The 14,356-nt window shown below is 35.7% G+C and overlaps 1 protein-coding gene and 1 long non-coding RNA gene across 2 annotated transcripts in view; one reads left to right on the top strand and one right to left on the bottom strand.

The window, feature by feature from the left end:
* CycD (cyclin D) overlaps nt 1–14,356 on the top strand; it is a 67,894-nt gene that overhangs the window by 24,348 nt on the left and 29,190 nt on the right. The window lies entirely within an intron of this gene.
* LOC143915701 (uncharacterized) lies at nt 2,835–12,357 on the bottom strand. The gene is made up of 2 exons (XR_013260925.1): nt 11,776–12,357; nt 2,835–3,456 (listed from the first exon to the last, which is right to left on the bottom strand). It is a non-coding gene; the product is annotated as an uncharacterized LOC143915701 (long non-coding RNA).

Raw genomic sequence — 14,356 nt, 5'->3', positions numbered from 1 at the left:
AAAGTTCTACTTTTTGATTTAGAAAGCAGATACTTCCTGTAAACGTAATATATTTTATATGTAAGTACAAATTCATACGAGTACATTCATAATAAAAAGGAATAATTTATTTCATAATATAGACAGAAAATAGCAAAACGAAGCATTTTTTTTCGATTTCACAATTTATTTCTCGTCGAGCAAAACAACTTGATAAACGGCACATGTCAGCCATATAATATAATATGTACATATTCTTCAAGAGCGTTGCTTCTACTAGGAACTATTGCTTCAATTGAAAACCCATAGACGGCACAAAGTCGAAGAGGAGAAACAATTATCCACACGGCGATCATCGAACTCTGCAAACACTAATTGAAACATTTTGCACGTTAAAAGTTAATTATTGTCTCGAGTTACCTGGCGCGTCTTACTTAATCCGGCGCTGCAATGCGTGAAGGAATTTCAAAAATAATCCCAGCTAAATGGAAATAAAAAAAAAACGGAACACCGATCGAGACAAGAGACATTCGATCTCCCAGTAGTGCAATACAAAATGGCAAATGGAGTCGATTTTTTATCAGATCGCGGAACCAATCTAACGGATCGTTACCGAGTAACGCGACACTTGATCTAACAACATCAAGGACGCGTTTTATACGATTCTACTACGTATATTCTGAAAATTCTCCATCTATGGGTTGACAACCGAAAAACCGGTGATAAAATGGTGTAGTCCGAGCGAGACGAGGTATGACAGCTGATGTGCATTCTTGCGTCCTCCTGCACAATGTTGCATAAATTCTTCAGTGATGTCCCATTGGCGCTTTTGTCCGAAGCACGGTGCAAATTGTGCGACTTTATTTATTGTCGAATGCGACGTGTCAATGGGGCATCCTTCCTCATTTGAATGGACCAAGTCTTGTCTTCTCACGTCGATCGGTTTCCGATGTGAACTTTCGACGCGTGTTCTGGCCCTGTAATTTTAACAGGCGTTGTTGTTGTTGCGATGTTCAAACATCCATTTGAAACTTGGATTTTTCCTATGTAAATTATCTTTCAATTGTATTACAATTTCCCTAGAAAGTTTGAGGAACTGAAAATCCACTAAAAACATTCCACAGTCATGTAAGTTTGAATACTATGAGATTGTATACTAAATTGGGTGGTCCTAAAGAGGAAACGGTAGATTTGCAAAACAGAAAAATAAACATGCATACTTAATTTTTATTAGCTTCACTCTATGTATATTAGTTCAGTGACATTCCTGCTTGTCAAAAAAATTTGATCTGATTTTGAACCATTTCCAATCTTTGGATCGCTTTGATATTTTACCGACACACGGGGGTAAGCAACGTTGAAGTTAGCTAATATCTCCGACAAGAAGCTTAAGTAGTTTAATCATTAACATTAACATCAGAATCTTATGTCAGAACTATTCTAACGCTACTTTCTACCGCCCCTTCACAAGTTATTTTTTTCAGTCTATACATGATTATTATAAGCTTTTGTATTTGTTCAATTCACTAATATATTATTCTATAAACATGTTATCGATCTGGATCTAAAGAATGCATTGGTATTTAACCTAGATTTATATAACATAGTTGTCTCGAAAATGTGAATTAAAGAAACACATTGCTGGTAGGCATAAAATTCACGAGCACGTTTAACAAAGGATTTCTGGAAACTTTAAATTTTGAACAAAGGATTTCCGGAAACCCGTTGAAAATCCATGTGAAGCATTTGAAAAGCTCTGTATCCCAACTATCAGTGAGCGACGAGCATAATAATGCATTGGTACATAGGTACGCATTGTCACTCTCAAGTGAATGAAAATACCAACAATGAATGCAAATATGTCCTTTATCGTTACCCAATCTAGAGAATACGTGTTATTTTCAGATCCCGTTGATTCACCTTTCAGCATAATCGGCGAATTTCAGAAATGCTAATTTAATCCGCGCCCCACATTGCAAAACCGCATTTAAAATTATCATTTATTTACCGGTCCGCGTATTCAAATCGATTCCGTTTTATACATATGTATGTATTTATACGTACCGCTTCCTTTCCGCGCATCGAGACGAATTTCCACGTCGAGTTTCCACTGCATTTTCTCAGGAATGCTGCGCAGACTGTGCTCGCAATTAACTGCTTTCGGTTCCGACGACAGGCGACGGGGTGGCTGCCCTCGACCCGAAAAACCGGCTCTCTCTCTCACCAGAGATGCTGGGATTCCTGAGGACTACCTCCTCCCCCTCCCCCCCCCCACCTCCCAGGAGTCCCAGTTTTTGCGCGAAAGAATCTCCCAATGGCAGACGGACCCAAGACGGAATAAATAATTGGAACAGTCTGACGTTTTTCCGAATACGTCTCTCTGCTCCACGGTACTCCTCCTCACTTACGGTATTCCAAACGAAACAAATTCTGACACATACATAGATTTTGCAGATGTTTCTAGTTTGACAACTCTTTCTATCATTCTTCATCTATTATTGCACGACTGATCAATGCAATGCATCTACATATGTATGTATATTTGAGAGTTTGTCTGCTACATATTACTGAAGGAATAAGATCGGATAGTGCAGTTGAATTTGAGACACTAATTTTATTAAATAATAAGAACCCAAACTTCGTCACACGACAAAATCGTTTTCGAACTAAGAAGAGGCTAGTAAAAATAGAATTTTCAGAAAATATTGTATACCTTGACCCATATCCCTATTCATTCACAGTCTAAGTTAGAATACCGTAACATAGTATAGTTAATTTGATAATTCTAAACTGAAATCTATAGATTTTCATAGTGGACAAAATTAACAAAAATTCAACTTAAAGAAGTAAAATTCGGAAATATAATGTTTATTGTCTGTTATTTAGTTCATATAAATATTGATAAAATAGAGATAAAGTCATCATAAAAATACTATAATATGAAGTTTATATATAAAAAATTAGATTTTCGGAGATCTAGAAGAATGGACGAAAGGTGGACAGAAGAAGTGCTCGATTGGTACCCAAAAGAATACAAAATGTTGAAAGGAAGGTCGCCAGGGAGATAGGTAGATGAAATAAGAAAACAATGAGAGATGACATGGATGAGAGTTGTACCAAAAAAGAGACGAGTGGAAGTGCCTTGGAGAGGCCTTCTACATAAAGGGATGGCGAATAGCTGTATATTAAGTTGATGATGATTTAAATATAATATGGGTGGATGAAATTAAAATAAAACATATGTGGGGTGAGATGGATGAGAGTTGCGCAAAGAAGAGACGAATGGAAGCGTTTTTAGAGGCCTTCACCCAGCATTGGATGGTGAATGGTTATAAATCGACCTCGGATATTTGTGACTCCATTCAGAGTTTGTCAATTTATCTGATTTCATTGTTGAAACAGTTCCTCGCCGAATTTGGCGACCTGCCCTCTATAGTACATGCAAAACTTTGACCATAGGTGTCGCCTTATGGAAACCTGTAATGGTAAATATATATAAAAAATAATAATTTAATACATATATAATATACGAAATTCAGCTTAGTATTCATATGTATACAATATTTGCTCGATATAAGCATGTAATGTACGTTAAGCCAACTCCTACTATAAATATTCAGTATCATAATATAGATGAATACGAATATTTGACTATCGCGACACCTGTGTTTATGCATTGATGTTAAAAAAAAAGACAATTCTCATTGCGCAACATCCATCTGTATGTATAGTATTTTCTGTAGAATTTTCTCGTATTTGAATAATAAATAAAAACACCGCGACTCAACATACATACGTACACAGACAAGTATCACATTTAGACAAGTCAGCTGTTTTTCAGCTGATTACAGGTAACTCGTCGGACAAACAGGTAAAAAAGGAGACACACAATTTATTTAAATGTCGCACTCACTTATCAGACGCCCAATTATAATTATCGCACTATTACGGCATAAGCTGTTTTCGAGCCTCACTTTCATTAACTACAATTTTCTACGTAATTTTACATACAGAATTACATTCATTATGCAACTTGCTCAATTTTGAGCGATAGTACTACACTTTTAAAGTCTGGCATGAATGAATTATTTTGGACAGATTATCTGCTCTCTAGCTCTATAACCCAAATATAGCGCAACCTAGATAGTAACATATCTGCTTGCTGAGCTGTTAGCTCAGTAAATACATGATGAATTATCTCATGGACTCCACTTCAGCTGATTGTCAATCATACATATGTAGCTGTTTGAAGTTGACGCAACTACATTTACATTAGAAGTTTATGAGAGACAAAAACATGGCAACAAACAAACTTGGCTTTACCACTACACACTAGAAACAGAACGACCGTAAAAACAATGAAATTAGATTGATTTTTCGCCACTAACAATTTAAAGTTTAGATTCGATCAAAAGAATGGAAAATGTACCAGATTTTTCATCAAAGAAAAATATACCTTTCATCTGTAGTTCAAGTGTAGTTTCAATAGCAAAAATTGTCGAATTAAATAACGATTTATTCACATCTGTCTTAATCATACGATTTAGCTCGCATCTTACTTCCTATCAACTAAATACATATTCCCAAACCATTAAAAATTCATTGTTCGTATGCAATAACATTGTGATGAATCCGGCTTGAAATAACACTTTAGAATTATTTATTTTTCGGAAAATTTAAATGGTTACATGTACAGCATAAATTTTTTTAAAAAAGTAAACCATTTACAAAAATTTTACATATACATATGTAGATAAAAAATTGGATATAAAAATAACAAATAAAAAGCTTCATATATCAGCAAAATCACTTAAAAATAAAACAATATATAAAAAGTAAAATAAATCACAATTCGGTTATTCATCTCCATCTCCACTCCACATTGATAATAAATATTGAATTTAATACACAAAAATTTCAATTTACCGAAAAAATGAGAGTAAAATTAGCGAAATGAAACCTTGTAAAAATCAATGTCACTATGACCCAATATTATAAAAACGACAGTGACTTTTACCACTATTTAATTGAGTTGTGAAGGGGCGCTAGAAAGCCGCATTAAGATAGCTAGCTGTCATCGCTTCGACCCAACACAAGATTTCGGTCTAATTTTAACCAGCTCGTTAATGATTTAATTCCTCTAGCTTCATGTCGGAGACATTAGCTAACGTCAATGTTAGCTAACCCCGTATATCAGTAAAATATCAAAGCGATCTAAAGAGTAGAAGTGGTTCAAAATCAGACCACAAATTTTGAACGGCCACGGATTTCATGGAACTAACATGGTGAAGTTAGCTTCACCATGTTAGTTTTAGATCAGCTGTAGATTTGAGTGCGATCGATCAGCTGTTTTTCATTTTTATTACATACATATATAACGATTATATACATATATACGATTTTTTTTATTAGAAAAAAAATGATTCAGTCATCGCCCTAAGCAAATTATCCATTGATTGAGGTTTCGTAGTATGTTTGGAATGTATGCGATTTTTTGCATACATCTCGCATGTAGATGCATGCTGCGCACATATGCAAGTTGAGGTCATAGTATACGACCTCAGCGTGCAGACATGCCGAAAAATGACATTCGCATAAGTTTTCTCCGGTTCGCTTATCGCACACGAGCGTACACAAAGCGAACATTTCACAATTCTGTCCGCTTGTAATTGATTCGATGCGATAAATTATTATTTGTATTGTATATTATATTAAATATATATGTATATAGTTATATATGCAGTTTCAAACAATAAAGGATCGCGTGGGCAGTTTACCACTTATCAAATAACTAACTATACCGCAATCTCCCGTATGTACATACGTGTGTTGTTATGCACTATATTATAATATATGTGTATTTTTTGTATTATGTATTTCTTTGGTCTGTGTTGGAGAGAAATGACCCAAGCACCTATCTTTATGTATGCACCGGCCCCATTGTAATATTGTGATTTTGCACGGTTGACTTTTGCATTCGATTGTTTTCGATTATGCGCGATTGATCGTGACGTTTCCGCATTTCAAAAATTGCCTCGATTTTAGGTTCGAATTGACTATGTTAGTGTGCATGTTTAATTTACATATATAGATTTGGGCGAAAAGTGGTTATCCACTGGTGTGACGTGTCGTTGATCTGGTGGCAGCTCATTCCTTGCACCTGAACGTTTATTCAGAAAGTTAGTGATAATGATTTTTTTCGTTTTTATTACTTACATAAATACGTACATATCGTTAGTTTGAATTGTTTATAGTGAACCTTTTTTTCTACCTATGTACTTCAATATATTCCAAATTGATTCATTATTAAACTATTAAATTTATATTATTTAAAATTACATAATGGAATCGGTTGATGGTTTTTGCAAAGCTCATATAAGCTTTTATTGCTCAGAATTCATTTTAATGGTAAAAAACCTATTCAAAAGTACGCCTAGGAAGACTCCAGCTGTGATAAGCGTGACTTTATGTCATTGTTAATTCGAAAGATCTTATTATTTTTAACAAGTTTCCAATACATGTGTTCAAACATTATATGTAAATACTTAACTACTCTACATTCCTTCAAATATATAAATAATGTGTAAAATAATGATCACTGAGGGTGCAGATACACTGAATCGTACGGCACGGCTTGCCTAGGTAGACTCCATCTGTAAATGTCTTATGTCGTTGTTAATTCTCTTAACAAGTTTCTCATACATCTCTTCAAATATAGGCATCACTTGTATCAATCACTGTCAAACTTACATGTCAATTCAAGGATAAAATATCACCGAAAATACTCTAGAGAGTGAGTTTTGCCAAGGATCGCATTGACATAGATTACCGTTTTCTTGCATGTGCCTATCAAAGTTACAAATACTGACTTCAGACGCAGAGTGATAGTTTTTCACATGTATAAGAAACACTAGCACGCCCGATTTATGCTATGGCAATCCAGGCACAAATTCACCCCCGGAGTGTTTTCCGGTGATATTTTTTCCTTCTATTGACATATGTAGGTTTGACAGTGATTTCCATATTTAAAGAACTGTAAGAGAAACTTGTTGAAATAATAAGATTGTACGAATTAACAAAGACATGAAGTCACAGCTGGAGTCTACCTAGGCAAGCCGTGCCGTACGATTCTATATGTCTGCACTCTTAGTGATCATTATCTATTTTACATACTATTATCTATGTTAGTATTTATAATTTATTTAAGCTAAAGTGGCATTACAGGAGTACTGTAATGCGCCACAGTGGTCGGAAAAAATACAGAAAATATATACATATGCAAAGACAAATTTTATGTAAATTTTGTGATAATAAAAATATAACACTGCTATGGAAACAGGTCCTCCAATACATTAAAAATATACGATCTCTTATCAAAGGTAGGTATATAAGATTCGATCTGATGTACATATTGGCCTTATCTTCTAATGTCCAGATCTCGCCAAGATGCGCAAAAGGTTCAAGATTCCTTCGTCCTCTCCAATCGGCGAATCCTTCAACTCTTCAAGCCATGGGAAATTTATCTCATATAAGCGCCAACCGTAAAACGTTCCACGTTCGAGTCTATTTGTATTCTCCAGGTATGTTTGCCGACTCCATTGCACGCGTACACACATATCCAATGCAGGATGTGTCGATAGCGGCCGGGTTCCCTGTCGTCCTTTTATCGCACATTTTCACATGTGCCCTTTTCTCCGCTACCAAAAAACAGTGCGACTAGCTACGTATATGGGTTTTTGAAACTTTTCTAAATCGGCCAACGAGTGGTAATCGCCCGTCGAGGAGAACGGTAAAGTTGCGGTTAGGTGGGCGATTGCCCGATATTTTTATCATTTCCGCGACCGACGTCCAAATTAACATTTTCCACACACACGTATGTATATATATGGTAGTGTCGGTGTGTTATTATCTCGGGATCACTTCCCTTCGGTAATTTCCCGACGGCTGTTGCCAGGAGAAAATCCGCACTCGTTTTAGTTTTGTTCAATTTATGTATGTATGTTTTATTGCTTGCGTGTGGTCGATTTTACTCTCGAGCTTCGGCCGATCCCGAAAACCGCTTCCACCAGCTTTCGAAGGCCTCTCCGAATCGTAAAACTCACTGATGTACAATCTCGGAAACGCATTCGGTGTTTATATCAATTTTTGCAATGAAACGCTAATAATGGCAACCGTTTACTTTAAATCGAAAAGCCCATTCTCGAGAAATACATACATACAACGGGGTTTTATCTCGCAAAGGCATGTCTTACAAATAAGACATCAACACTGTATTAGACTATAAACAGACGTCGATAAAGAATTTTTATTAATATCACTTCCTAACCGTCCGAAGTTTGTGAGCTGATTTTGAACCACTTCCACTCTTCCGATCGCATTGATATTTTAACGACGTATAGGGGTTAGCTCTCATTAAAATAAGAAAATGTCTCCGACATGCAGATTTAGGAATTTAATCATTAAAATTACATCAGAATCAACTGTTAGATCGACGTGATGACAGCTGGCTATCCAGACTCGCCTTTCTACCATCCCTACTTAACTTCACATGTTACATAATTGAACCAGAGATCGACTATTGTCAATTACTGTTGTCCTACAAAGCAAGAGATCAAACAAGGTTGACAGTAGTATTTGACGATAGTGAACCACTTTTTGCACAAAAAAAGACTACACGTGGATTCCGCAACACTATTTTCAATCTCTTAGAAAGGACATGTTTTTTTTTAAGTGAGCAAAATGTCAAAGTATGAAAACGATCGGATAAGAGCCAAAATTTTTACTGAATTGTAATCGTAAGGCGAAGTAAGAAGAGGTATGTAAAAAAACGCTAGCTCGCCAGACCAATGCTATGGTAATCCATGCCAAAACTCACCCCTTGGAGTGTTTTCGATGATATTGTATCCTTGTATTAACATTTTTTTCCCATATTTGAAGAAATGTGGGAGAAACTTATCAAAATAATAAGATCGTATGAATTAGCAATGACATGATGATACGCCCATCACACCTGGAGTCCACCTATCAAGTCGTGGCGTACGATTCAGTGTATCTGTACCATAAGATTCGTACTGTTGATGGCATCTGCTTTTGTGCCTGCATTCTTGTGATTCGATCCATGCATAAATTAATCCACATCAATAAAATGCCTAAACATTATATTTTGATTGATGTAACGGTTCAATTTCGAGTAAATGTTGTTTATTTTTAATAATATAAAGTGTGAATTAATCCAGCATATACATATAAAACAATCGAAACGTCTCGTAATATGTAATTCGAAATTATTTGAATGTATTTAATAAATGTTTTAAATACCAATAACCTTATGTAAGCACGTAGTTTATGTGTGACTTTTAACCTGTGTGGAATTTCAAAGGGTTCATGAATCACCTGTTACGAACCCCTATCTCAGAGTGCAAAAATAAACCAAAAAAAGCGGTTGTAAAACGTTTGCACGTACGTGATATTTTTTGTCTATTTCGTATATCAGTCACGAAGTTCAATCATATCGAAATTGTTATAATTATAACCGCATATTGAATGATTCAAACGTTGTTTTTATTATCGTATATGTAGGTACGAACCATTACATATGCGGAAACGACGTTAAAAGAATTAATATTTGCAAAAGTACTAATTTGGAACGTTACAAAAGTTACTTCCGGATGCAGGATTTTCGTTAAAACGCGATTCGTCTCAAGTTTCACGATAAACTTTAGTGCAGTGGTTATGTACCTTTGGTATTTTTATATCGCCGCTAATATCAACTTCCATATATTTTTTGCAACACGAATTTTGCGGTCCATTTATTTCCTATCTTATATTCTAGTTTTCGGTCGAGAAAAAACCCGTGTGATCCATCTAATGATCAACATCTATTCCAGTTTTTTGCCTTATATACATCAGCCAGTTAGTTACACCATCGTCATCGCATCAAATAGTTATAATTCCTTTTTTTTTTTTTGTTTTGGTACTTTTCGAAATCATTACAATTTTTTTTAATGGTGTTATCCCGACCATATTTTGATCTGCGTTTCTTCGAAAAACAAAACTGTTACACGCTATATTATCAAGATATAAAATTAATGCAATATTTTATTGTTTATACGCGGTGTATTAAACGGTTTGATTTTATAAAGGGTTTCGGTTGGCGAGCGCTGGTTCTTATGGGTTTCACTCGCGGTGATTGCTCTCAGCGGCTGTGAGGGATGCTGTGAGAAAAAAGACTATTGCCGAATGTTATTATGCGCACCGGACTTGGCCACCCATCGTCCAAACCAGATCTGGTGAGCCTTCGGCATGCCATAGCATTCTTTGCTCGTGCCGCTTTGATGCCACATTTTTGGCCAATTTATATACGCCGAAACAGTTTCGAACAGCTGTACGTATAGCGACTGTCAATTATAAAGGCGCAACAGCGGCCGCGCAGAATCGACCGAAATTAATGCGCCGGAGACGCGTATACGTTTCGTATTGCCGCTAGGACATAGAAAGTGGCGCGCTCTAGCGTCACAGAACGTCGAACTTTCTTAGAAACAAACCATTTCTACACATTATTACTATATTTCAATAGATTCATTATCAATTTAATTACCGTTGTTGACTATTATACTGCTGGCTGAAGACCTCTCCAATACACTACTTAACTAGCAACAATCGTTTATCTAATATTATCACGTGAGAGGGTGAAACTTTTTTTGCTCTCTTGCTATCAACACTGTTGGAACGTGTATTGTTATTTGACTTTGCCCTATAGTTTTCATTAAAGGGCGAGCCACATGAGGTTTCTTTTTAAATAACAATAGACTGCTGTATTAGTGTTTCAAAGCAAAAGGGCAAGAAAGCATTGGTTTTTATAAGAAATTAACAATGGTGAAATATTTTTTGTGCGAAAAGCACAATCTGGTTATCACAGGTGAAATGATTCGTGTATTGTTGATATCGCTACTTACAATATCAGTATCTTAGCAAGGGATTTTACTACACACGATTTCATTTAGCTTAGCAGTAAGCAAACTTTATATCTCAATTTCTATTAGTCAGAACATTTTGAACATCAGAACACTGATTTTCTTTCTACTTCCAGGCTCTGAAATAGTACACCAAATCTATAAAACCAAATTTTGATTGAAAATGTCTGAAAAATGTAACTGTTTATAATTGTTCAACTACGTAGCATATGAAGTTGTTAAACGCCAGTTGTCATCACGTCGATCTGACAGACAATTTTACCGTCGTTTTTAAATGATTAAATTCCTCTTGCGTTTAATCTCAAATGTCTAGTCCACGGTTAAATCAAAGATTGTGTATCTGAAAGATTTTCTATTTTACTACTAATAGTTTGTCGCCACGTTAAATTTCACTAAATTCAGTTTTACTAAAATCATGTCTACCCACATGTTTCACTATCTGTCTTATACTTGATATAAATTACGAATAATTGCAACCGATGTCATTGAATAACCCAATTTCACAAGATGTCAATCGATGGGTTATCGTTATACACTCGTATCCATTATATGTAAGTGTGTACTCTTTGAATTTGAAAAACGTTGACGACCACTGCGGAATGCTGTCCGTCGTTCCACTAACAATCCTGTCAATTACCCATTTACATTTGACTCGTGTAAACCGCGCCCGAAAGAAATTAAAAAGGAACCGAAATTTCGCGATTACGCTGGGCGTAACAAAAGGATAAATTCGACCGAAAGTATTAATTCCATCGAAAGTGTGATGTGTCGATGGGGATTTTCGTCCAACGGAAAATTCCTAAGAGTTACGCGATTTATTAACCTTTCGGTAGGAGCGGCCCATTGGCAGGCTCGAGCTTCTTCTCTAAGCTGGTGAACGTCCACCAGGCAAGGTGAAGGTCAGCGCGAAAGGATCCTGAATCAAGGATTCGCGTAGTCCATGCAGATTCGGCCATGTCCTGCTAACACCTTAGCATAAATATGTCTATAAGCGCGGTGTAATAAGGTGAATACATAATACGAATTTTTATAGACGCTTTATATACGTATGCTAATCTAACAATTATCACTTCCTGCACATATAATACCAACCCGGGTACACCCACGCACATTTTAAGTATACACGTACGATACAACACAACACGCCTTCGAATTTTCAATCCGTTGGATTTTACGCGCCGAAAAAAAAGAAGACTAATGAATTATCTTCCCAAGACCTTTGTCTCGCATTCGAGAGTTACGTTGGCGAAATGAGCGCCCGGATTATGCAAATTTCGCACGAGCGCGCACGTGGAGTCAGCGCGCGGCCATTTTACATAAACGATATTTTGTTTTATTTGAACAAAAAAAAAAAGGATTTATCTATGGTGTGAACGGTTCTCACCTTACAGGTTTTCTGGTAGTTGTAAAAAATATAATTTTTTTTTTTTGACCGGCCTTCAACTTATTATATTTGGGCGGAATTATTATTATTTTTCGGCAAAATTTTTGACGAAGAAAGAGAAGAAAGACCACTTTCGATAAGATCGACAGCTTATTAATTTTTTTTTTGCATAATAACGTCTTCGGTGTCGCATGTTCCCACGTTCATTATAATAAATATTGTATCTATAAAAAAAAACGTAAGGGAAAACTACCATATGATTTTTTTTTTATATTCGCATCATTAGAAGCATATTAGCGTCAATTTAATCAAAACGCAAATAATAAATACTATCCCTTTTAACTAACTATAAAATATTTCAGTTTGGAGCAGAACTAATTGGTTTAGAACAGTCTGTATATGAAAATAATGTAATTAAGTTGGGGAGAATACATAGTCGTTGAACACTTTTACATTAGATATAATCAATGTTGAGTTGTGAATAATTATCTATCGACAATTTCAATGTCAGTAATTGATAATTGTCTTCATTTGTGGTGTGTATCGATTTGCCGAATTTGCGTTTATTTCCAATAAAATCTTTGATAGGTCGTGAATTGTGGTGTTACGATCGCCGCTCGGTTGCCTGCCTTGCAGAGTTTTGACAGTAGTGTGCTGGCCGTAATGGCGGTCGCCAGCCGAAACGATCTTTCCAACTGTCAAAAGATCGGCCGCAACGCGGAGTCGTAAATGTTTTTTAGCAATGGCGGTGCGGTGCACACGACACACGACTCCAACGGCCGACTCCAGTCGGCAAATGCGCGTGCAAAAGGAGTGGTGTCGGCTGTCGGCGCGGTCAGCTGATCTCCGGCCGTTGTGTATTAATGAGAGGGGAGGGGGGAACGGGTTGGCCGCTCATTCATAACTACGATTGAGGCCGCGCGGCTAGACCGATCGCAGCGCCACCGCACAAGGCGGGCGAATATGACCCTTACGCCAATAACAATAAAGATCAATTTCACACACACTCGCTTGCAATGCGCTTGCAATATTTTGACAGATCAATTCTTTTAACTAATTTGGTCGTAACGTATCGAAGTACACCTACATTAATAAAGCAAAAAAATAAAATAAAACAACATTGAATGCGTTTTAATACAAATATATGCAAACTGATACATTTGTACATTTATTTTAAATATTCGATTGACCTTTTTGGTAGATTTTAATTCGTCACCCTTTTGGGTCAATTTTGTAATACAATTTTAAATATGTTTAACAGCTGACTGTTTTATACAATGTAGCACAATCTCGAGTTTATCACTTTGTTTAAATATTTCTCATTCAAATATTCTTATCAGCATAACTTTTTTTGAATGAAGCCATGATAATACAGCTTAATTAACTAAAAAAAATCTTTCTGATATTGATAAGTACTAGTGTCATCACTGACGATTATGATAATTTCAGACCACCTCATAGTTTTTCAATTCAACTTGCATTTTTACATTGTGTACAGGTAATGTTAACATAGGAAGTTACATGCTGTTGCTATTTGTCAATTAAATTATCGTTTTAATTAATGTTACGTGCGACCTTCATCTCCTATATTTGAATTTAGTCAGATAATAAAAAAGTAAATAATATTATCTTTATGGTTTATCGCAATTTTTATGTGTGTCAAATTTTGATAACTCTCAAATTTGACTTGGACTTATATGATTGTCTTGACGCTATTTAATTTAATTATTAATATATCCGTGTGATATTCCTCTTCTGTATACAATACTCTACGCATAAAAAAATTAACTTATTTATATTCAGTTGAAATTGCCAATATTTTCAACGTTTTCGAAGAATTGGGATAATATGTATGCTTTTAAGGTGAAGGTCGGTCGATTGGGAGACGATTATTTTTATGCTTCTACTATTTACATAAAATAAACGATTGTGAGAAAAATTCGAATTAATCATTCGATATACGAGCGAAAGAAGAGCCGCTGTCATTCATCATTTAATTATGAGATTTATAATATAATGT

The sequence above is a fragment of the Arctopsyche grandis genome, chromosome 8 (genome assembly GCF_051622035.1).
Source record: "Arctopsyche grandis isolate Sample6627 chromosome 8, ASM5162203v2, whole genome shotgun sequence".
NCBI classification, from domain to species: Eukaryota; Metazoa; Arthropoda; class Insecta; order Trichoptera; family Hydropsychidae; genus Arctopsyche; species Arctopsyche grandis.
This window is presented reverse-complemented; position numbering and strand designations above follow the sequence as displayed.